The following is a 23040-nucleotide window of genomic DNA, read 5'->3' as shown; positions in this document are numbered from 1 at the left end:
GGAGACCGAGAGCAGGGGAATCCCAAGTGCATCTGGTTAAGAGGAATTGGGTCTGCTATTCTTAGAACAAGGTTTCTCTAAAAAATATTAACTGAAATCATGAATGAAAACCTCAGCTCTTCCTCAGTTTGTCATTCGAGGGTCTGAAATCATTCATTCTTCCAGAAAATATTTGTTCAGAGCCTGCTACGTGCCAGGGGGTGAGCTGGGTACTCGATATAATTAACTCTCTTGCACAGTCAAGGGCAGAGCTCAACGTGGCTCACATGCTGAGTTTATCATTAGAGGGCCACTGGCTCTAGGGCACAATGAGCAAGTAGAAAAGAGGAGTTAGCATGACAAGCATTTGCTTTGAAAGTAAAGGCCATGTTTATGTCAAAGTTCTAGCGCATAACTGTGTGGTCGGATCTGCTATGAGTCTTCTGCATCAAATAATGTTTAATAGAATGTGTAAAGGAATTCAATGAGACCTATGGAGAATGAAGATTGCCATATGAAATAGCAAAATAGGGGGCAGAATAAGATATGAGATATATTGCCATTTAGGCAAAATGATTTATTCATTTGGAAGAGTCTGTCCCAAACTCTCATGTATAACTAAAGTTGCTTTACAAAGGAATGGACAATTTCTATCTTTCTAGAACTTTCGGGGATAACATAGTTTCCATCTAGTGCCTGCTTTTGGTTTAATGTGCCACCTAAAATTATACACATAGGGAAGATAAATGATTCTGTTAACAAAGAATGAGACCATCTTTATCCTCAAGGACTGTGATTAAAGGTCAATGGCTAATGACCAAAATTCTAATGTGGTCACTGGAGTCCTGGCAGAATGACAACTGAAATTCCTTGGATATATCTGATGACACTTTAAAAAACTTTTTATAAGCATCAAGGGTTAACACAGTATAACCATTCTATAGATGAACCAGCTGTTGTTGTGTATGCTTAGGTCTCACAGACATGGTTTTAGGAAAAGCACTTCCCAAACTCACACTCCATCTTATAAGCCCTTTCTAAGAAAAGACTCACCTTTCCTCTCCTGTTGTACTACCCCAAGTATCAAGCATTGTGCAAGGCACGAAAAGAGGGCTCAGTAATGACAAGTCAGTAGAAAGACTGATTGACTCTTACTAGCTTTGCACAACAGTTTCCAGTGAAATGGAGCAAAGAAGAGTCACATACCCACATTTCTCTTATCTAGTAGAATTTACTCAGCAGTTAATACTGGAAGCCAGAGAGATCAGGACAAATGTTTGTTATCAAAGATGCCTTCCCTGGAGTAAAATTGGTTAGGATCAGATTAATTTCCATCAAGAGCAGCACACACCTAGGGAAAAGGGCTTTTGTGCCAAAGGACTTAATGTTATTCTTTCCCCTCAACTGCCATTCTGTCTCTAGGGAAAAAGGGCTAAAACCAATAAACAAAAAACTCTAAAACAATGAGAAAAAAAGACGGCATCCACAAATAAATAAAAGGAGCTAGGACGTAGTATAGAACAAACTGAAAGTCCTAAGCAGAAACAGAAAGAGACCAAGATATAATTGATAGCCCAATTAGTATAACCCAAACTTTGATCTCCTACATTAAATCCTGGAAAAATTCCATGGGCTTCTAAAACATGCATCTTTCCTTCCAGGGCATAAGATTCTAAAGAACTTATATCCTATAACATATGTCCATGAATTAAGTTTTTTTAAAAGATGGTTCCCTTTCGAGGTTGGTAAAAAGGAACTATAACTAGCACCTTGGGTGACATGATGAAGGAAGTGGAAATGTGGCTTTGTTTTCACAGTAGTCTTGCTGTCCCCAGACTTGCTCCCTCCAAACCATCCTTCTTATTGCTGCTGGAATAATCTTCCTAAAACTGACATCAAATCCTGTTACTGCCTACCGCGGCCTAAAAGCTTTGAGAGCTTACCATGTCTCTAGAATGAAACCTACAGTCATTATCTGGCCCATGCATGCTTCCTTCTACAATCTCATTTCCTACCTTCTACCCCACCAAGCCCTAAATTCAGTGATTTTAGTTGCAAGTCATTCATCTGATCTTTTAAACAATGAAGGGGAGACCAGCAGCCATTAATCAGAGTTTGATTAGGTCATTGGCTCCATTTCTCTGCAATTCCCTTGTCTTCTGGTTGGCTTCTCATAGGATAAGAAAATGGAAACCCACAGCTCACGTTTATGTGCTTCCTCTTCCTCTTCTATGTCCAATAACTGTGGGGGCATCTCTTTCCCCAAATATCAAACCAAAGTTCTGGGCTTCTTTCTGGTTACACATACCCAGCCCTGCACTAATATCCTTGAGCAATGCCAGGGTGAATTTGCTTAGGCCTGGAGGACATGTCTGTCTGAGAACCAACTGCGGCAAGGAAGTGGATTATGTGGACTGGCTAAGAACAATCAGGGCCCATCCCTGGAGCTGGGCATGAGATCAGTTATACAATTCCAGCCTCAATTCCATGGCTGGGAAATTTTGAGGGAAGTAAAGAATGGATACTGGATAAACATCTTCAGAATCCAAACTACTTAGAATGATTTTTATTTTATTTATTTATTTATTTATTTATTTATTTTGAGACAGTCTGTTGCCAGGCTGGAGGACGGTGGCACAATCTCAGCTCTCTGCAACCTCTGCCTCCTGGGTTCAAGCAATTCTCCTGCCTCAGCCTCCCGAGTAGCTGGGACTACAGGTGTGCGCCACCATGCCCAGCTAATTTTTGTATTTTTAGTAGAGACAGAGTTTCACCATGTTGGCCAGAATGGTCTCTATCTCCTGACCTCATGATCCGCCCGCCTCTGCCTTCCAAAGTGCTGGGATTACAGGCGTGAACCACTGCACCCAGCCTAATTATTTTATTCTGCAGTACTTCCTGCCCTCTTCCTGGAATGCTCTTCCCCACTGTCTAGATAACTCTTATTCTTCCCTCAACCCCAGCTCAAGCATCTCATCCTCTGTAAAGCCTTTTGGGATCTCTCATCCAAATATAATAGATCACACCCTTCCATGTGCCATTCTTATACCCAGTACAGAATTAATTTGTTGTTTTTTCCCATTGTTCATCAATTATTTGTTTAATGGATTTGTCTTCCCAGATAGAAGCTTAATTCCTTGAGGGCAGAAACTCTTATTTCTCTTTACTCTTGGCACCTATGAAATGCCCAGAGCACATGTGAATATCCTTTGGATAAATTTGGGTTTTCTGAATTCTGATTCATAATTTAAATATTGATCACCAAGTTGTGTGCTTTGTGTGTAGGTGTGACCTTATCTGACATCATAAACTCGAAAAAGAGACAGGTCCTCAGAAGAAGTATCTGGAGACAGGGGCACATGCAGATGGAAGGTGAAGTGGCTTATGTCTCTGTCTCTGGTCTTGGCTCTCTTGGTCTGGATTTGGAGGAATCTAAAAGTCTTTGAGGGTGCAGGGCATTATTAGTTGCTAAAGCTGACCTCTGCCCTTTGAAGGTAGGAACCAGGCAAGAAGCTTCTCAATAGGAACCTCAAGCTGGTAACCTGGCCAGCCAGATGACCTAATTGCATGTTACACCCTGTGCTTAGGATCCCTTTATCATTCCTAATCAGAAGGAAGGGAGCAAGGATGCCCCAAATACTATTTCCTTTCCCCTCACAATTCTGAGAAAAACATACCACTTTAACCTTTCCTCAACTTACACTATCAAACAGTTAAACATTTACAAAAGACAAAATAAAACTATCATCATTAGCAGCAATTTTTAAATACACTTATTCTTGGTAGGGCACAGTACATGTGGCAAAGAAACATAGAAAGCAATTGGGCAACTTCAGGGAAGCTAATAATGAATTAGCAAATGAGAAGTGCTCAGCAAAGAATAACACTGATGAGCATAATGCACATATTCTGGAGGGTCCTGGGATTACAAGATGAGAAGACACACACTGTGTTAGATGCTAGTATCTGTCATTAAAGTCACAAAGACAGCAGAAGACAGGCTCCATGACCTCAGCGAAGTCACATATAAATATAATGACTAGAGACTATTAATAAGTACAAGATAGTACAGTATGAATTATACATTTGTGATGGCACAGCAGCAACATTATTTGACCGATTATGGAGGGAGTGATCAGTGTGGAATGATATTAGTCAGGGCAGGCTCTTGAAGGGGTGAGTCACAGGTTTTTTGAACAAGAGGCTGACACAATGTAGTTAGTACTCGAAAAATATTATCTTAGCAACTGAGTAGAGGATGAACTGAGATGGGGGAACACAAAGCAGGAAGATCAGGGAGGAGGCAGTAATGCAAACGAGGTGCGGGGAACCTGGACTCGTGTGTGGGCTGTGAAATAAAGTTGGAATGGTTTAGAGCAGGCAATGCAGCTGATTGCATAACAGCGTGGGCTTTTCAGATAAACTGACTTGGGCTTCAATCCTGGCTCGACTACTGACTAACTGTGTTACTTGGGTAATTGGGTAACTAACCTACCTGTTCTAAGTCTATCCCATCATCCACAAAATGCAGGAAATAATAGTACACTAGTAGAAGTTTGTCATTTTTGCTGTCCGGTATCTGAAAATTCTTCCCGACTTGAGTCAATTTCAATGTAAGTGGGAAGTCACAAAGGGGAAACTTTCTCTGCCTCCATCTGGCAGCTAGGGCATAGACACATGCTCTGAGCAGGGCCAGTTGGTGCACACACATCTCTCTGTACTTAGGGGTAGTGATGCAAAGGCACTGTGGTCAGTTTGAGATTTTCAAGGCTGCTGTGGTTGGCATGAGAGTTCAGAGGCATGGCAGAACATGTCCTGGGAAATTGTTGCAGAGGTAGAACCTTAACTCTGTGCTCCACTTCTTCCCTTGGCTCCCAGTGCTTCACCTTCCTATGTATGCTGGGGGTTGCATGATACACTTCCAGTAAGTTCCTTTTCTGCTTGAGTTACCTGCTGCTTGCCACCAAGAACCTTGACTGGAATATAACCTCACTGGGTTGCTTTGGGGATTGAATAAGATGGCTCATATAAAGCACTTAGCCCTGTACCTGCCATGGTTACTAAATGGTGGAGCTAAGAAAAAAGAAAGAGCTTGTGACAGAAGAGTCACAGACTCTGAGAACTAATTAGATGTGAAAGAAGAATACAAAAGAAGAATGGAAAAGGTAATACCAAGTCTGCAAACCTGCCTTCCATATTATGGTTCTGCCTTTAACAAGAATATGGAAGCTGACAGAAGGACGCCTGCTTGAAAAGAGGCTAGACAGCAATGGCAAAAGAATCCATCTCTCAGCGTGTTGATTGAGAACATAGTGTTTTGCCGACATGACAAAGCCTAAACTTGTTAGCCAGGCCCTTGAGGTACTTCATAACCCTGTCCCAACCTGCCTGTCCAGCCTCAGTTCTTACCACTCCCTGAAAGGCACCTGATGCTGGAGTCAGAGCCAACTGCATGGTGTCCCGCGAACACACTGTGTTATTTTGAGCGTTGTTGTTTTAGCACACTGGATTCTCTTTGCTTGGAATGTCCCAATCATCCTCCCTCAACTTCAACTCCCCATTTAAGACTCAGTTTACATATTTTCTCCTCAATGAAGCCCTTCCTCATTCCTTCCAAGTAGAGTTACTCCCTCCCTCTTCGGGGTTCCCACAGAATTCTCTTCATGCCTCTCCGATAGGTCACATTTTATTCTAATTTTCTCTTTGTATCTTTCTCTATACGGTCCCAGACACTAAGGACAATGGTTTAGTCGCGCTTGTGTTGCCAATGCCTAACATTATCTGGCACAGAGACAATACTTCACAGGCTCCTTGTTGAACACCCAGAATATTTATTTCTGTATTTAGTTAGAGATAAAAGGGTATGACTATAAGATAATGAACCTGATTCAACAATTCACACACAAAAGTCAGTCTTGGTTATTATTTGTTAACGTGTCAAGCAATAATTAGTGTCCATTCCACTACCTAGCTCCTAAAGGGCAGAGTTTGGTTTTAACTCACTTAGTACAAACAGGATTTTGCACCAACAGGTGCAGTAAAGTATTTTAAATCCTTTTTAAGGTGCCACTTTGATGTAACCAAAGCAGCTTTGCTAGGATGCTGAAGAGACCCTGGCTGGGGACCCTGCTATGAGGGGCCAAGTCAGCAACCTTGGTTAGGTTTCTCTGTAAATCTCTCTCCAACTCTGATCCCCATGACTCAACCAAGTCACCTTTCCCAAACAGAAACTCCTAATGAAAAGAAATATTTCCTTCATATTTTCCCAAGTTAGGCTTAAGCACAAGGTTCCAGAGGAACATAGCCATTAGGACAAAATTTAGTAATTCTGTTTTCCATTGACCTCAGAAATTATTCTTTTTTATTTTACCAAATGGATTTTAGATATTTTGTCATTCATTTTGAATAAATAATACAGTCCTATGATTCAAAAATTCAGAAGTGTACAATGTCAACTCTCTCAACCATTTTCTCCTAGCCATCCAGATTCTCTACCCATGGGCAACCAACACTGTGACTTACTGCTGCATTCTTCCAGAGACATTTTATGCATATTAGGAAATTTTTTTTCTTTTACTGCCTTTTACATAAAACATAAAGGAACACATAGTTCTGCACCTTCTTCTTTCACTAAAAAATTTATGTCTTACAGGTCTTCTCATATCAATATATATCAATACATATCTTTTTTCCTGGCTGTGTGGTATTCCATTGCATGGGTGGACTGTAATCTGTTAAGCCAGTTGCCTATTGATAGGCCTTTAGGTTTTTCCCAGTCCTTTCTGTTTTACAAACAATTCAGCAGTCCTTTTAAACTTCCCTCCAAGTTTCCTACCCGGCTTTCGCCTACATTTCAAAACATCCTGTCACTCTCATCTCACAGAGAAAACAGAGGCCATTAGATTGAAATTCCATCAATTGCCTGCCTCCCATCAATTGCCTGCCAACTTGTACTGTATATTCCTTCAAACCAGGGTGTGGTTCTCAGAATGAGCCATGTTCTCTCTTGCCTGTGTAGCTTTCCATATGCCATTCCCACTCCCACTACCATTGATTTGCCCAGGAAACCTCTAGTAATCCTTCAAATTCAAGTGTGGATATCATGCCAGAGGGAGTTAATCAGTTGCTGCTGTGTATTATGACTGAACCTTGTTCTCCTCTGACTGTTGTACTCACTATGCTGGTGTAAAATTTGTGTAAGAGTCTATATTCTCATAAGTCTGTGAGCACCCTGAGAGCTAATTCATATCAAGATGCCCAGCACTTAGTATAGTCTGGTAATAGAAGCTATTCAACAAATATTTGTTGAATAAATGAATAAATAATGTGGAGATATAAGCATAAGCTGTAATGACAAGTATTTGCAGAACAGTAGAATGCGTCTTCAACCTTCATGCTGTGTTGGAAACAGAATTGGACCAGACAGCAAAAGACCCAGGGCTAGTTCATAGAAACAGGAAACTCTCCCAACATGTTCATTGCTGTATCCTCCATGCCTAGAAGAAGGGCTGGCTCTTGACTGGTGCTGGCCAAGAACAAAGCTTTGTGTTATATTTGGATTCGAATCTGCTAAAGATGAGCTTTATGGAAAATAGTTTGTAAAGAGAAAGTTAGAATCAGAAGGGCTATAACTTTTGGACTAACAGGAGAGCATATGCAATACCCGGTCATGGATAAGTTATCATAATGCCAGTGAACTTATTAAGTTGAACACGTACAACCAATTGGCTTTTACAAATATATTTTATAGATTAAATTACACATATCCTATAGCCACGGGTTTTTCCAGGTTTGGTGCTAATTACATATTTAATCTGGGAAATGAAACAAAACCTTAATGTTAATCTTGGGTCAAGTGGAGTTCTTGGCTCCTTCCCTGTGCACATTAATGAGAGCAATAGGATGACAATCAGAGCCTGAGCCACCATAGATTTAAACTGAAACAAGCCCTTTACCAAACCTGGCCTGTCCCCAGCCAGGTCACCTGAATGCAAATATGCCCCTGCCCTCTCTTCCTTGTCTTATTGAACAATAGTAACATACACGATAATGTCAATTCTTCATCAATTTATGAAAACAAGATTCTTTCATCTTAATGCTTCTGATCCAATACAGTGACTCACAGATTGTTTTTAAACTAAGACCAAATCAAAGCTTTAGCTTTACAATTTTTATTTCTACAGTGTTCAATAAGTATTTGTTGATTGACTGAATGAGTATTTTGCCATTAATTAGCTCTGTAACCTTGGGCCAGTTTCATTTAATTTTTCTATGCCTCATTATTCTCATCTATACAACTGAGTTTGATTAAGTCATATTTTTCAAATTATTTTTATGGTTTAAACCCTTTCTTCAAAGCAAATCTTAAGGCCAGGAGTGGTGGTTCACCCCTGTAATCCCAGCACTTTGGGAGGCTGAGGTGGGCAGATCACTTGAGGCCAGGAGTTCAAGATCAGCCTGGCTAACATTGTGAAAACCTGTCTCTATTAAAAATACAAAAATCAGCTGGGCGTGGTGGCGCACGTCCGTAATCCCAGCTACTCAGGAGACTGAGGCGGGAGAATCACTTGAACCCAGGAAGGGGAGGTTGTAGTGGGCCAAGATCGCGTCACTGCACACCAGCCTAGGCAATGGAGCAAGACTCTGTCTCGAAAAAAAACAAAGGAAAAGGAAAAGAAAAACTTAAGCAGAATCTAGCATTTAAAGCAGAAAAAAGTGAGGCTGCTCTAGATGAAATAGGTTTTGGGGCCCTAAGACTCCTCTTTTCCCACCCCCATTTCTGCTCCTGAGCTGCTTTGCTGAATCCACAGGACCCTCTGAGGTACCATTTGTGCAAGCACTGGACTAAATAGAAATACAAATATAAATAGCATTGACTCTCAGACTTGTAAAAACAAAACAAAATAAAAAACTTACAGTCAAGTGGATGCAGAGAGTCCGAACCTGCAGCCTCTTAATTCTTAGGAATTAAAATTAACCACCCAGACAAATTAATCTGGTTTCTTTGCTTTGGAGGGTATTACATCACCTCAACCAATGTCATTTGATTTTGTAATGCTAAGCTGAATTGGAAATTATATATATGTATATATATTTGAACATGACTATATTAATAATAAACAATGAACATGAGAACATGAACAAACTACTGATGAATATATTTTAGTAGACACAATTTCTCAACATATGAAAATGGGGGGAGGAATAAAGGGAATCCTTGGGGACTGAAAAGGTTGAGAATCACAGTGAATTCCTTTTTCTTTCTTTTCATACAAATAAAATGAGCCAGAGAAAAGTGAAATGGCTTGCCTAAGCCCTCACAGCTTACTTAGTGGCAAATTCTGCATCGGGACCTGGGACTTGTAATTTCCAGCCCAGTGCTCTTTCACTGACCATGTCGTTTCTTTATAAGGTTAGAACTTTACCTTTATGTGTCTGGAATCCATGATCACAATGCTACAGGATGATAAAACATCCACATTATCTCAGCATTCATTATCTGAGTCCCTGAAGTCTGAAGCAGTATAGGAGACTAAAAGTCATCATAACCTAGAAATGTTTATTTATCAAATGACTGCTTATAAAAGCCACTCAGTCATATCCATTAAACATTAGCTTTGCTTCCTTCCTTCTAGGAGCAACTTTTTTGTTAGGTAGGTATCTAGCTGATGACTGGATTTTTATAAGAGTGGCAATACAATGCAACTACAGTGCAAATCAAACACACTATATTTGTACTGTATTGCCAATATGCATAAAGCAAATCTCGCAAATGGTATAGGATTTTATGGGATTAATAAAAGAAAGTTGAATGCTTAGTCCACAGTGAAAGGGGGAGAAAAATATAGCTGATATTGTTATTGAGTAAAAGGGGCTCACTGTCCAATGCACTAGAAGCCCATACTATGACACCATGTTTTTGAGGAAAGAAAAACTTTGTATTGAAAGTCAATCCCAAGGAGACAGAAGTCAAGCTCAAATCTGTCTCCCCGTGCTGGCTTCAAAACAGTATTCTTATTAGAAAAGTTTCAGGGGGTGAATTCTGAGATTAGCAGGTGATTGGTGGAAGGAAAGTGGAAGTCTGGAAAGTCCTTGGGCATGCTCAGTTATCTCTTCATGCTATCTCATGTATCACATGTGCAAATTCAGGGGGAGCTGGTATGAAACATACGGTGGAAATTCAGTCTGTGTTGTTAGCAAGCTCCTTCTGCACTGACTCCAGTTGGTCATATTGGTTCCAAAGGATTTCAGCCATTTCTTTTATCTGATAAGCAGAGGGTGTTTCAGCCTTTCAGCAGGTTTTTTTTTTTTTATCTGTCATTCTGCAAACTCAAGAATTTGTTAGTCATTGATTGGTTTCTTTAACTCTTTTGGGCATAGTTTCAGTATTGAAGAGGTAGACAAGGGCCAAATTAGGGAGGGCCTTATGGGTTTCACTAATTGTTTTCATTCTGATTGTCTTTTAAGCAGGAGAACTGATCATCAGATTCACCTCTAAAATTTTCATTTTGAAATTGGCAAATACACTAAAATGTATAATCTAGCAATCGTATTTCTGTGATCCTATCTCATAGATGCATATCCACTTGTAGAAACAATACATGTATCAGGTTATTTATTGTTGTATTATTTGTAAGAGCAAAAAATGGATCTGACTCCCATATTCAGCAAAAGGGGCCTGGTTAAATAAACAATGGTATGACATGCAGCTGTCAAAACAAATAAGGAAGCTCTCTATGTAGTGATACATATGGAAAGAGCTTTAGGACATATGGCAAGGGAAAGAAAGCAAGATATAGAACAGTGTATATGGTAGGCTATCTTTTGTGCAATAAGGTGGGAGAAAATATATTTGAATATGCTTGTATTTGCCTTAAAAACCCTAGGAGGATTTTAAAAATATATGGATGGAAGGGATATCATTGGAGGGTTGGGATGAGAAGTGCAGGAGTGAATGCAAGACTTCTCTGAACATCTCTTTTTATAGTGTGTTAAATTTTGAATCTTGTCAATGTAGTACTTAATACAAACAAATCCATTTAAAAATCACTCTGGCAGCTCTATGGAGAGTGGATTGTAGGGAAATAGAGTAGAAGCTGGAGCTGATTTAGGAAGCCTCTAAAGTAGTTCAGGCAATGGCTGAGGGTGGCTGGCACTTACTTGGAGGTAGCGGTGGAGCTGGTGAGAAGTGGTGAGCTCAAGCATGTGGAGCCAACTGGACTTGCTCGTGGATATAGTGTATGAGAGAAAAAAAGAAATAAATCATAATTCCTAGATATTTGTCTTGAGCAACTGGAGGAGAAGAGAAGATGGAGTGAAGGTGGGAAGAAAATGCAAGGAAAACAGAATCGAGGGTTCTGTTTTGGACACATTTTTAATACTGGCATGCCTCTTAGGTGTCGAAGTGAACATGTCTACAACTAGAGAAACATCAAGGAGGATAATGACAGCAGAGATGTTTCCAAAAATAATGAGTTCAAAATTAAAGGATTGAGAGGCCCCGGGAAAAGTTCATAAAATCCTCAAACGTTTTTGTCAAAATGTCCATCTTCACTATCATGCTGTACAAATAAAATATAAAGTGAAGAATGTCATTTGGGCTATTATAAAATTTCGCTGGAAAAATTACATCCCCAAATTCCAATCCATTTATTCTTAGTTCTAACAGTAAGTATACAGATACCATTATAGCTTACGTTTTGTTACATATGAAGTATAATACATATGATTTCACAGTTTGTATTGCATTTTCCAAGATAAAGCTTGAATGCAAGCTTTTTCACTATTTACTATGAAATATAAGTGGCCTTTTTGATATCCTGAACGAAATGCAAAAGGACTGCTATAGTTTGACTCTGTCCCCTCCAAAATTCGGGTGTTGAAACATAATGGCTCATGTGATGGCATTAAGAGTTGGTGCCTTTAAAAGATGATTAGTCTATAAAGGCTCCTCCCTCAAGAATGGAATTAAGGGACTCATAAAAGAGGCTTCATGTAGCCTTTGGCCCTCTTGTCCTTCTCTTCAGAAGATGCAGCAATAGGGCACAGTCTTGGAAGCAGAGAACCTGCCCCTTACCAGACACCAAAACCCACCAGAGCCTTGATCTTGGACTTCTCAGCCTCTGGAATTGTGAAAAATAAACTTCTGTGCTTTATAAATTACGGGACAGAATCTTGCAGTGGCAAAAACACAGGGAAACAGATATAACATAAACATTTTCTCTTCAACAGCAAGTTCACATCTTTATTAACAGAATACCTTTCTACATTTCCTAAATTCGTAATGGCAGGAGGTGGAGAGTAATAATTTTTCTTACTTTACTGCCCTAGAAGTTAAATAAGTATTACTTGGTAAAAAATGCAAAATCGCTGTCTTAAGAATTCTGCCGTCAACTACTAATTTTTCTTTTGTGCATTTATCCTGAGTAGGACAGGCTTTGGAAATGTTCCAGTTAATACAAGCAGAGACTTACTGGTTGTAGTGTTTGCTGTGATGTCCAATGTGATAGTCAGCTAGGGTGGCTATAACAAATTTCTATAGACTGGGTGGCTAAAACAACAAACATTGATTTCTCATGGTTCTGGAAGCTGGAAGTTTGAGATCAGGGTGCCGGTATGGTCAGGTTCTGGTGAGGACTCTCTTCCTGGTTATGTCCTCACAAGGCCTTTCCTTGGTGCATGAGTGCAGAGAGAGAGAGAGAGAGTGCTCTTGTCTCCTCCTCCTTTTATAAGGGCATTAATCTCGTCACATGGGCTTCACCCTCATAATTTCATTTAAACCTAATTACCTTTCAAAGCCTCATTTCCAAATACCAACACATTGAGGATTAGGGTTTCAACATATACATTTTGGAAGAATACAAACATTTGGTCCATTGCATAGCACCCAGCCCAGAGCCCCCTTCAGGCTGGAGACCCTCATACTCTCTGGTGCAGAGAGTGTTGGCTGCTGACAGGTTACAACTGAGGCCTCCCAAAGACTTGCCTTCAGTGAGGGAAGTGGCCTCTCCCAAGGTCTCCTATCCACAAGGGTGAGGAGGTGGCTGCAACAGGGGTGGGAGATGCAAAGATCCAGTCCTCTTGACTCAGTTCCAGACAACCTAAATGAGCTATCCCACCTCCTGAGCGCCCCTCCCCAAGAGGTCACCTCAGGCCAAACTCTGCCGCTGTCCTACTTCCTCATGCCCTCACAAGTGTTTTCTCAATAGACTCCTGCACACGACTCTCTGTCTCAGAATCTACTTCTTGGGAAACCCAACCTAAGACACTAGAAGACCTCATTAACAGCATATTCAAGTAATCAATAATCAAATGATACAGATTTCTCTACATTTTGTGTAGGTTATGCCACAGTGTAAAAAAAGCAAACATGGTGGATAATGCTCAAAATATAGAATACATGATCAGACACTCCCAGGGCTTGCTGTATGCACTTCGCATATATCACACATACATTCGTGGAAGAGAAATATCTTAGGTCTGTTTGGTACCATATGATTTTGGCTGTCACAGGAAGTAGTCTCTTTGCTCATTATAACTGATCTCTGAATTCATTACCATAAGAGACTACCAAGTTTTGATCCCATTATGCTAGAATTTATTTTTGTTTCTTAAGGATGTATAACAACAGGGAGCCCAGCTTCAGGCAGGGTATAGTTGGAAAAAATGAAGAGTAAATAAAATGAGTTTGCCACTTCAGCAGAGCTCCTTAAGAATTCCTCAGTATGGATTCTGTGGCTGCATCTAAAATATAGGCTTTTGATTTTGAATTGATTTATTATACACATAACAATTTCTAGATCATAGATCATTTCTACTAATTTGTTTCCATCATCAAAACTTATTCAGGCTTCACTTTTTGAGATTCTTTACAACAACTTAAAAAAAGATAACATTAAAATATTAACAGTATGTTTAGTAGCAAGTTATTGATGAAATAAGTTATGATGTATCCATACTATAAAATATCACTCATCTTTTTTTTTTTTTTTTTTTTCTGAGACAGGGCCTTGCTCTATCACCCAGGCTGGAGTGCAGTGGTGTAAACACAGCTCACTGCAGTCTCCACTTTCATGCATCTGTTAAATAATATTTTAATGGTGTGCTTATTGACATGGACTATATTTATTATATATTGGTAAGTTAAACTATAAAATGAAAAATATAATTTAAAAATTTATAAATTCTAAAAACATTATTTTTGCAAAAGTATAGAAGTAAATAAATCACCGATATGTGGTTAATGATTTATTTTAATTTATCTTATTTACGTCTTTCTACAATTATGTAATAAAAATTAGTTAGATTTTTAAATAGTGCTGTGGAGGTAGGAATTTGCAAAGAATATTCAGACTTTTCCCTTATGCCGCTTGGGTAGCTGTAGCTCAGCGTTTGGCAAAGTCCAACATAGCCTAACTTACATTCAGAGATTCAGTTACAAAGAGGATCGGTCTTCAGGATTCTCTTATTTTTTGATGGTTACTTCTCCATTATTTCCTTTTCAGTCTTTGAATTTTGTCGTTCCTGTTGAAAGTTTTTTTTTTTTTTTTTTTTTTTTTTTGAGACAGGCTCTCATTCTGTTGCTCAGGCTGGAGTTGCAGTGGCACTATCATGGCTCACTGCAGCCTCTATCTCCCCATGTTCAGGCGATTCTCCCACCGCAGCCTCCTGAATAGCTGGGACTACAGGTGTGTGCCACCACTCCTGGCTAATTTTATTTTTGTATTTTTGTAAAGACAAGGTTTCATTATGTGGCCCAGGCTGGCCTTGAACTCCTGAGCTCAAGCAATCTGTCTGCCTTGGCCTCTCAAAGTGCTGGGATTACAGACATGAACCTCTGCACCCTGCCGAAAGTCATTTTTACTACATAATTATAGAAAGATGTAAATAAGATAAATGAAAAAGAAAAATTATTAATAATTCATACGCCACATATTATGGTGATTTATTTGTTTTCATACTTTTGCCAAAATAATGCATATAGAATTTATAATTTTTTAGCTATATTTCCCATGTTATAATTTAACTTACCAATACATAATAAATATAGTCCATGCCACAAGCACACCATTAAAATATTATTTAATAGATGCATTAAGGTGGAGACTTGACCAGGCACGGTGGCTCACACTTAAAACCCCAGCACTTTGGGAGGCCAAGGCGGGCAAATCAAGAGGTCAGGAGTTCAAGAACAGCCTGACCAACATGGTGAAACCCCATCTCTACTAAAAATACAAAAAGTAGCTGGGTGTAGTGGCAGGCGGCTGTAATCACAGCTACTCAGAAGGCTAAGGCAGGAGAATCACTTGAACCCAGGAGGCAGAGGTTACAGTGAGCCAAAATCATGCCACTGCACTCCAGCCTGGGCGATAGTGCAAGACTCTGCAATGTCATGGATATTGATTTTTCTTTCACAAAGAATCAATACTGTGAAAATGGCCATACTGCCCAAAGTGATTTACAGATTCAATGCTATCCCCATCAAACTACCATTGACTTTCTTCACAGAATTGGGAAAAACTACTTTAAATTTCATATGGAACCAAAAAAGAGCCCAGATAGTCAAGACAATCCTAAGCAAAAAGAACAAAGCTGGAGGCATCACACTACCTGACTTCAAACTATACTACAAGGCTACAGTAAGCAAAACAACATGGTACTGGTACCAAAACAGAGATATAGACCAATGGAACAGAACAGAGGCCTCAGAAATAACACCACGCATCTACAACCATCTGATCTTTGACAAACCTGACAAAAACAGGCAATGGGGAAAGGATTCTCTATTTAATAAATGATGTTGAGAAAACTGGCTAGCCATATGCAGAAAGCTGAAACTGGACCCCTTCCTTATACCTTATACAAAAATTAACACACGATGGATTAAAGACTTGAACGTGAGACCTAACTCCACAAAAACCCTAGAAGAAAACCTAGGCAATACCATTCAGGACATAGGCATGGACAAAGACTTCATGACTAAAACACCAAAAGCAATGGCAACCAAAGTCACAATTGACAAATGGGATCTAATTAAACTAAAGAGCTTCTGCACAGCAAAAGAAACTATCATCAGAGTGAACACGCGACCTACAGAATGGGAGAAAGTTTTTGCAATCTATCCATCTGACAAAGGGCTAATATCCAGAATCTACAAAGAACTCAAACAAATTTACAAGAAAAAAACAACTCCATCAAAAAGTGGGCAAAGGATATGAACAGACACTTCTCAAAAGAAAACATTTATGCAGCCAACAGACATATAAAAAATGGTCATCATCACTGGTATTCAGAGAAATGCAAATCAAAACCACAATGAGATACCGTCTCACACCAATTAGAATGGCGATCATTAAAAAGTCAGGAAACAACAGATGCTGGAGTGGATGTGGAGAAATAGGAACGCTTCTACACTGCTGGTGGGAGTGTAAATTAGTTCAACCATTGTGGAAGACAGTGTGGTGATTCCTCAAGGATCTAGAACCAGAAATACCATTTGACCCAGTGATCCCATTACTGGGTATATACCCAAACGATTATAAATCATTCTACTATAAAGACACATGCACACGTATGTTTATTGTGGCACTGTTCACAATAGCAAAGACTTGGAACCAACCCAAATGTCCATCAATGATAGACTGGTTAAAGAAATCGTGGCACATATATACTATGGAATACTATGCAGCCATAAAAAAGGATGAGTTCATGTCCTTTGCAGGGACATGGATGAAGCTGGAAATCATCATTCTTGGCAAACTAATACAAGAACAGAAAACCAAACACTGCATGTTCTCACTTATAAGTGGGAGTTGAACAATGAGAACACATGGACACAGGGTGGGGAACATCACACACTGGGGCCTGTCGGGTGGTGGGGAGTTGGGGGACAGATAGCATTAGGAGAAATACCTAATGTAGATGACGGGTTGATGGGTGCAGCAAACTACCATGACACATACATACCTATGTAACAAACCTGCACGTTCTGCACAGGTACCCTAGAACTTAAAATATATTAAAAAATTAGAAAGAAAAGAAAAAAAAGAAAAAGGTGGAGACCACAGTGAGCCATGTTTGCACCACTGCACTCCAGCCTGGGTGACAGAGCAAGACACTGTCTCAAAAAAAAAAGAAAAAAAAAAAAGCATGATATTTTATAGTATGGATACATCATAACTTATTTTGTCAATAACTTGCTTTTAAACATATTGTATGTTTTAATGTTAGCTTTTTTTATTTATATAAACAGTGTATCAGTGGACATCCCTGTGAATAAATCTGTGTACACTTAGCTGGTTATTTCCGTAGAACAAATTCTTAGACGTGGGATTTATAGATCCAAGAGTATGTACATATTTAAGATTTTTAAAAACACTCATTGCTAAATTGTTTTCATTTATATTCCCACCAGCAGTAGTTGAGAATACCCCTTCCCCACACCCTTGTTACCCTGAATATGTAATTATTTTTCATCTTTGCTAATGAAATAGATGAAAAGCAAGATCTTGGTTTTGGGTGCATTTCTTTGATTTCTAATAAGCCTGAATTTTTTAATAAAATGCTTATTGGCTATGCATATTGCTTTTTTTGTGAACTGCCTATTCATGTCCTCTGAACATAAAATATTGAATTCTAATATTTCTCTTATTGAGTTTTAAGAGCTCTGTCGACATATTTATCATATATGTAAAATTACATATGATCTAATGAGTTTTTCTCCAATTTTTCTTAATTTTAAATTTCATTTTCATGGCACAAAGAGTTTTAAAGTAGTCAAATGTATAACATTTTTTATTTATAATTCTACCTATGTTGCATTGCTTAAAAAAAAACATTCTGTACCCAAGATCTAAGATGAATGATCTAAGAGGAAATTATACTTCCTCTCAGTAATTTATGGATTCATTTTTAAAAATTTGTATTTAAACATTTAACCTACTAAACTTTTGATTATAGCTCTGAGATGGGACTCTAATTTTATTTTTTCCCATTATTTGGCAATTCCAACATTTACAAAATAATTCATTCCTTTATCTCCTCAAGTGAAATGGTGTCTTTAATATATCAAAATTCTTCAATATGTTAAAACCAGTTCTGGACATTTTATTCTAATGCTTGTTTTGTCTGTGAGTCCTATATCTGTATAATACTTTTAATTAAAGTAATTATAATGCATTTTGATATCTGATATGATTTATCTCTTCTTTATATTTTTTAAAATTATATTTTATGTTTAGCTATACTCTTCTTTGTCAAAATGTCCATTATTCTTACATATTTATCTTTCCGTATTTTTTAAATAGAAATTTTGGCACATTTCCTCTTTTCCTCCACCTCCCAGATTTTTGGGGGGATTTTCTCTGAGATACCATTTAATTTATATTTGAATTTAGGAATAACTTACTTTTTACAATATTAAAATATCCAGAAACAGAGTTTATCCTTTCATTTATTTATGTCTTTATGACTCTTGGTCAGGATTTGTAGATTCTTTGCACAGGCCTACCACATTTCATGTTCAGTTCATTATTTTATTTATGTTTTTGAGATAAAATCTTACTCTGTCCCCCAAGCTGGAGTGCAGAGGCGTAATCATAACTCACTGCAGCCTCAAACGTCTGGGTTCAAGTGATCCTCCCACCTCAGCCTCCCAGCTAATTAAGAATTTTTTTTGTTTGAAGATGAGGTTTTGTTATATTGACCAGGCTGGCCTTGAACTCCTGGGCTGAAGTGATCCTCCTGCCTCAGCCTCCCAAAGTGTTGGGATTCCAGAATAAGCCACTGTGCTCAGCCTATCATTCTATTTTTTTAAAAAAACAAGTTCTTATTCATAAATGATATGGTGCTTTTGATCCTGCATAAGGAGAAAATTAATTTCTTTCAATCTGAAGTAGTTTTATTTTGAAAGTAAATCAACTAGTGAACTTGAGTAGCTAGTTTACAAATATCGTGCAAATTTCAAAAAGTCAAAATATTAATAGTATAAACAATGAAATAAAATCTCCTTTCACCCTTCTCCCTGGCCACCATGTTCTTCTCCCTGTAAGCAACTGCTATATTCTGTTAGAGCAGAGTTTTAAAAACAAACAAATTTTAAAAGTATATACCTATATAATATACACACACACACACGGGGAGATAGATATACGAAATAGATGCAATATATACAAAAATATATCTATGTGAACAAAACAGTGTGCTAAGTATTTTTAAGGAATCAAATGGAAGGCTAAGACCTGAGAAGGAGTCTGGGAGTCTGTTCAAAAACAGAGAGAGAAGCAGATGAAAAAACTCTGGTACTTTTCCAATATTGTCAGTTACCAGTTTATTTAAACTCCAAATGCATTTTCTCACCAAGTTACAGCAAAAGATAAATCTAGAATCCATGCCACATTAACTGCACAAAATATAAATGTCCACCACCTAAGCTTTCCCCTGCGTCAGATGGCAAATAAGATAGGAACCACACATTCCTGGGAGGCAACAGATCAAGAGCGCAAAATGACAAATCAAATTTCTGTACCAAAATGTACTAAGCTTCTTCAATTAGTTGGGAGAAGCTTAAATAAATCAAAACCACGGCACAAAAATAACTTAAAAGCCGTTTCCCAGATAAATTTGTATTATGCTGTAAACAACTCAGAACAGCCGCTCAGAATGGTGGTGAGTAAAGCTGGCAAGCTAGCTGGCTGGTGCAAGCCGGCAGCTTTCGTAGTCACTATAGTTCAGCCCAGAGGTCGGGGGAAATGGAGGGACTGATGAAGCTCTGGGCAGTGGAGGCAGATGGGAGAGGAATAGTAGGTGATTGAGGGGGAGAGGGGGTTGTAGGGAAGGGGGAGGTGCTGATTCAAGCAAACCAAACTCACAAAAGGCTGATTTATAAACAGAAATGCCATTTGTTCATTAACCCCGCACAGGGGGATTAGAGGCGTATTTTATTCACTCTGCAGAAAAACCTAATGTGCTATCCCATTCTGCAATAGAGTATACTTACTCTGCATAATCGGGGTACTCCTGGTCAATAAATGCAGCTCTCTATTCCCTGGGCAATGCTGGGAAAACCCAGATATATGTTATCCTGTGGTCTCGACTCTTTTCGTCTTTTCATTCCAGTCTCTTCTGTTAACATATCATTCCTCCAGATACGGACCACGATAATATCATGTGGACCAGACTCATTTTTCAGCGTACTCTCCAGTGCAAGTTTCCTGAAGTCTTCCCTCTCTCCTCAGTCTCTTGGTGGGGACCTTACTGTAGATCGCTGGGAGGTAAGAGTAATATAATGTGACAGTCAACTGCACAGGTTCTGAGCTCCACAGGCTTTGTTCCAATCTTTGCCTGGCCCTGTGCCAGCTAGGTAACCTCAAGTAGTTCTTTAACTTTTCTCTTCCTTGTCTGTGAAAATGGGAATGATAAATAGTACCAGCCTCAGCAAGTCACTGTGAAGATTAAAGGAGCTAATTCATTGCTGAACACCTAGCACTGTGCCTAGTGTATGTAGAACACTCAAAAGTTATTGGCCATTAGTGTTATGGCTACTGCTATGTACTTCTGTTGATTTGCAGTTGTCTCTGCTCAGGAAGAATAAACTATTTTTAACCTTTTGCCCAAATTAGGGAAAAGAAAATGAAACGTCAAATGAGAGACCAGTTTGACCTGATGGTGAAAAATCTGAAACTTATTCCATGTTTTAAAGAAATGCAACTGTATTGCTTCCAAATGTGAATATATTGCACCCCAAATACGTGGAGAATAAGAAAATAAATAAATTTGTTTAAAGGTAGAGTAAGTTAAAAAAAAAAAAAAAAGGAGAGAGAACTTAATGTAAAAATACAATTTACAATAAGCAAGTGTTTCTGGAGCACCTAGTATCTACCTGCTTCCATTCTTGCCTTTCTGAAATCTATTTGCAACACAGTAGCCAAAATAATCTTCTAGAGGATTAAGTTCGATCATGTCACTTCTCTGTTCAGAATCTTCCCACCGCATTCAAAGTAAAAACCAACGTCTTGATAATGCTCTACAAAGCTTATATAACCTGCTCATCCCCCTCCTCGGCACCTTCTATGACTTTATCTCTTAACTCCCTCCCCGTTACTCATTCTGCACACTGGACTCTGCTGTCATTTAACTTGCCAGGCATTCCTGCCTTAGGACCTTGGTACTTATGGTCTCCTCTGCCTGGAATCCTCCTCTCCTTCAAAGTCACATCTCCTGCATGGCTTACTCAAATACCACCTTCCCTGACCACTCTACTTAAAAGTTGTAACTTCCTCCCCACCCCCATCACTCAGTAGTTTTCTTCCCATCTCTATTTTCTCTATAGCATTTCACCATCTAACTTACTGTATATTTATTGATATATTTTATTTATAATCTCTCTCACCTCACCCTCCCTGTAATAAAAGCTCCACATGACAAGGGTTTTGGTACTGTGTCCACTGCTACATCCCTAGTCCCTAGCATAGTGGCAGAGTGAGAGCATTATTTGTGGAATGGATGAATTCACAAATGATGCTAGGTGCTTTTACCTCTCAGTTATATCTTTTGGTAAAGGTTTGGTTTTCATAATATGCCACTAAATGGCAGCTGTTATTATAACCACGGATTTTTACAGATGCCAAGGCGAGCAGATCACCTGAGGTCATGAGTTGGAGACCAGTCTAGCCAATATGATGAAACCCCATCTCTACTAAAAATACAAAAAAATTAGCTGGGCATGGTGGTGGGTGCCTGTATTCCCAGCTATTTGGGAGGCTAAGGCAGGAAAATCGCTTGAAACTGAGAGGCAGAAGTTCAGTGCAGTGAGCCAAGATTGTGCCACTGCACTCCAGCCTGGGTGGCAAGAGCGAAACTCTGTCTCAAAAAAAGAAAAAAAAAAGGATTAAAAGCATCTTTAATTTCTTGAAGCTGGATTTTGAAAATCACTGTTTAACATGTGGATGTCTTTTAAAGGCATTGGACATAAGATTGACATTCAGAGGAGGAAGTTGTTTTGAACTTTTTACTCAGTATAAATGACATATGTTGCTTCTGAATTAAAATAAATTAGGAATTTTCATATACATTTAATTTAGCTTTTTCTATGTTAGCACTAATTCTCCAACCCTTAACAATGATTCTGAAGTGTATTTAAATGGTGTACAACGGCAGATGTGCGGGCCTGGATGTCCTGCTTCTGCATTGTTGGAGATGAGGCCCGCCTACTGAATTTCTGGTTTCTATTACAGCTGATGACATGAAAGAAATGCTTGTAAGAACAAATGTTAGGTTCCAGGCTGTATCCTAATTTAATAGTGTAGTTGAAAAAGGAAAGTTGATGATTCATTCTAAAACCCCTGGGGAAGGAGGGGTGATTGTAAACAATTTGGAAAGGGGCAAGGGAGTCTAATATGAAACCATCGCAGCAATCTTAAACAACAACCAAAAAAATCTTGTCTAAACTTGATTGAATGCTGATTTTTTTTTTTCCAGAATGATATTAGCTGGGGAAAGACTGTTAACTTCAAAACTTTTTTCTCTCTGATCAGACTTGGGGAGCGGGAGGTTGTAACCATATTAAGTTTTGATAATTTCAGATAATATGAAACGTTGGGATGAAACATTACCCTGAGGTTTTCATAATCGTGGATTTTCCTCAAAGCAGTACACGTGATTGTAGTTTTTTTTTGTTTGTTTTGTTTTGTTTTTATTTTTGAGACAGAATCTCGCTGTGTCGCCCAGGCTGGAGTTCAGTGGCATGATCTTAGCTCACTGCAAACTCTGCCTCACCGTTTCAAGCAATTCTCTGCCTCAGCCTCCCGAGTAGCTGGGATTACAGGCATCCACCCCCACACCTGGCTAATTTTTGTATTTTTAGTAGAGATGGGGTTTTACCATCTTGGCCAAGCTGGTCTTGAACTCCTGACCTCGTGATCCACCAGCTTTGGCCTCCCAGATTACAGGCGTGAGCCACCACAACCAGCTGATAGTAATTTTTTAAGGGGCCACAACACTAGGAAAATTTTTACGGAGGAAGGAAGAGACATTTTTAAAAAATGGAAAAAGAAAAAAAAAGAA

Source organism: Nomascus leucogenys, chromosome 5 (genome assembly GCF_006542625.1).
Source record: "Nomascus leucogenys isolate Asia chromosome 5, Asia_NLE_v1, whole genome shotgun sequence".
In the NCBI taxonomy this organism is placed as follows: domain Eukaryota; kingdom Metazoa; phylum Chordata; class Mammalia; order Primates; family Hylobatidae; genus Nomascus; species Nomascus leucogenys.
This window is presented reverse-complemented; position numbering follows the sequence as displayed.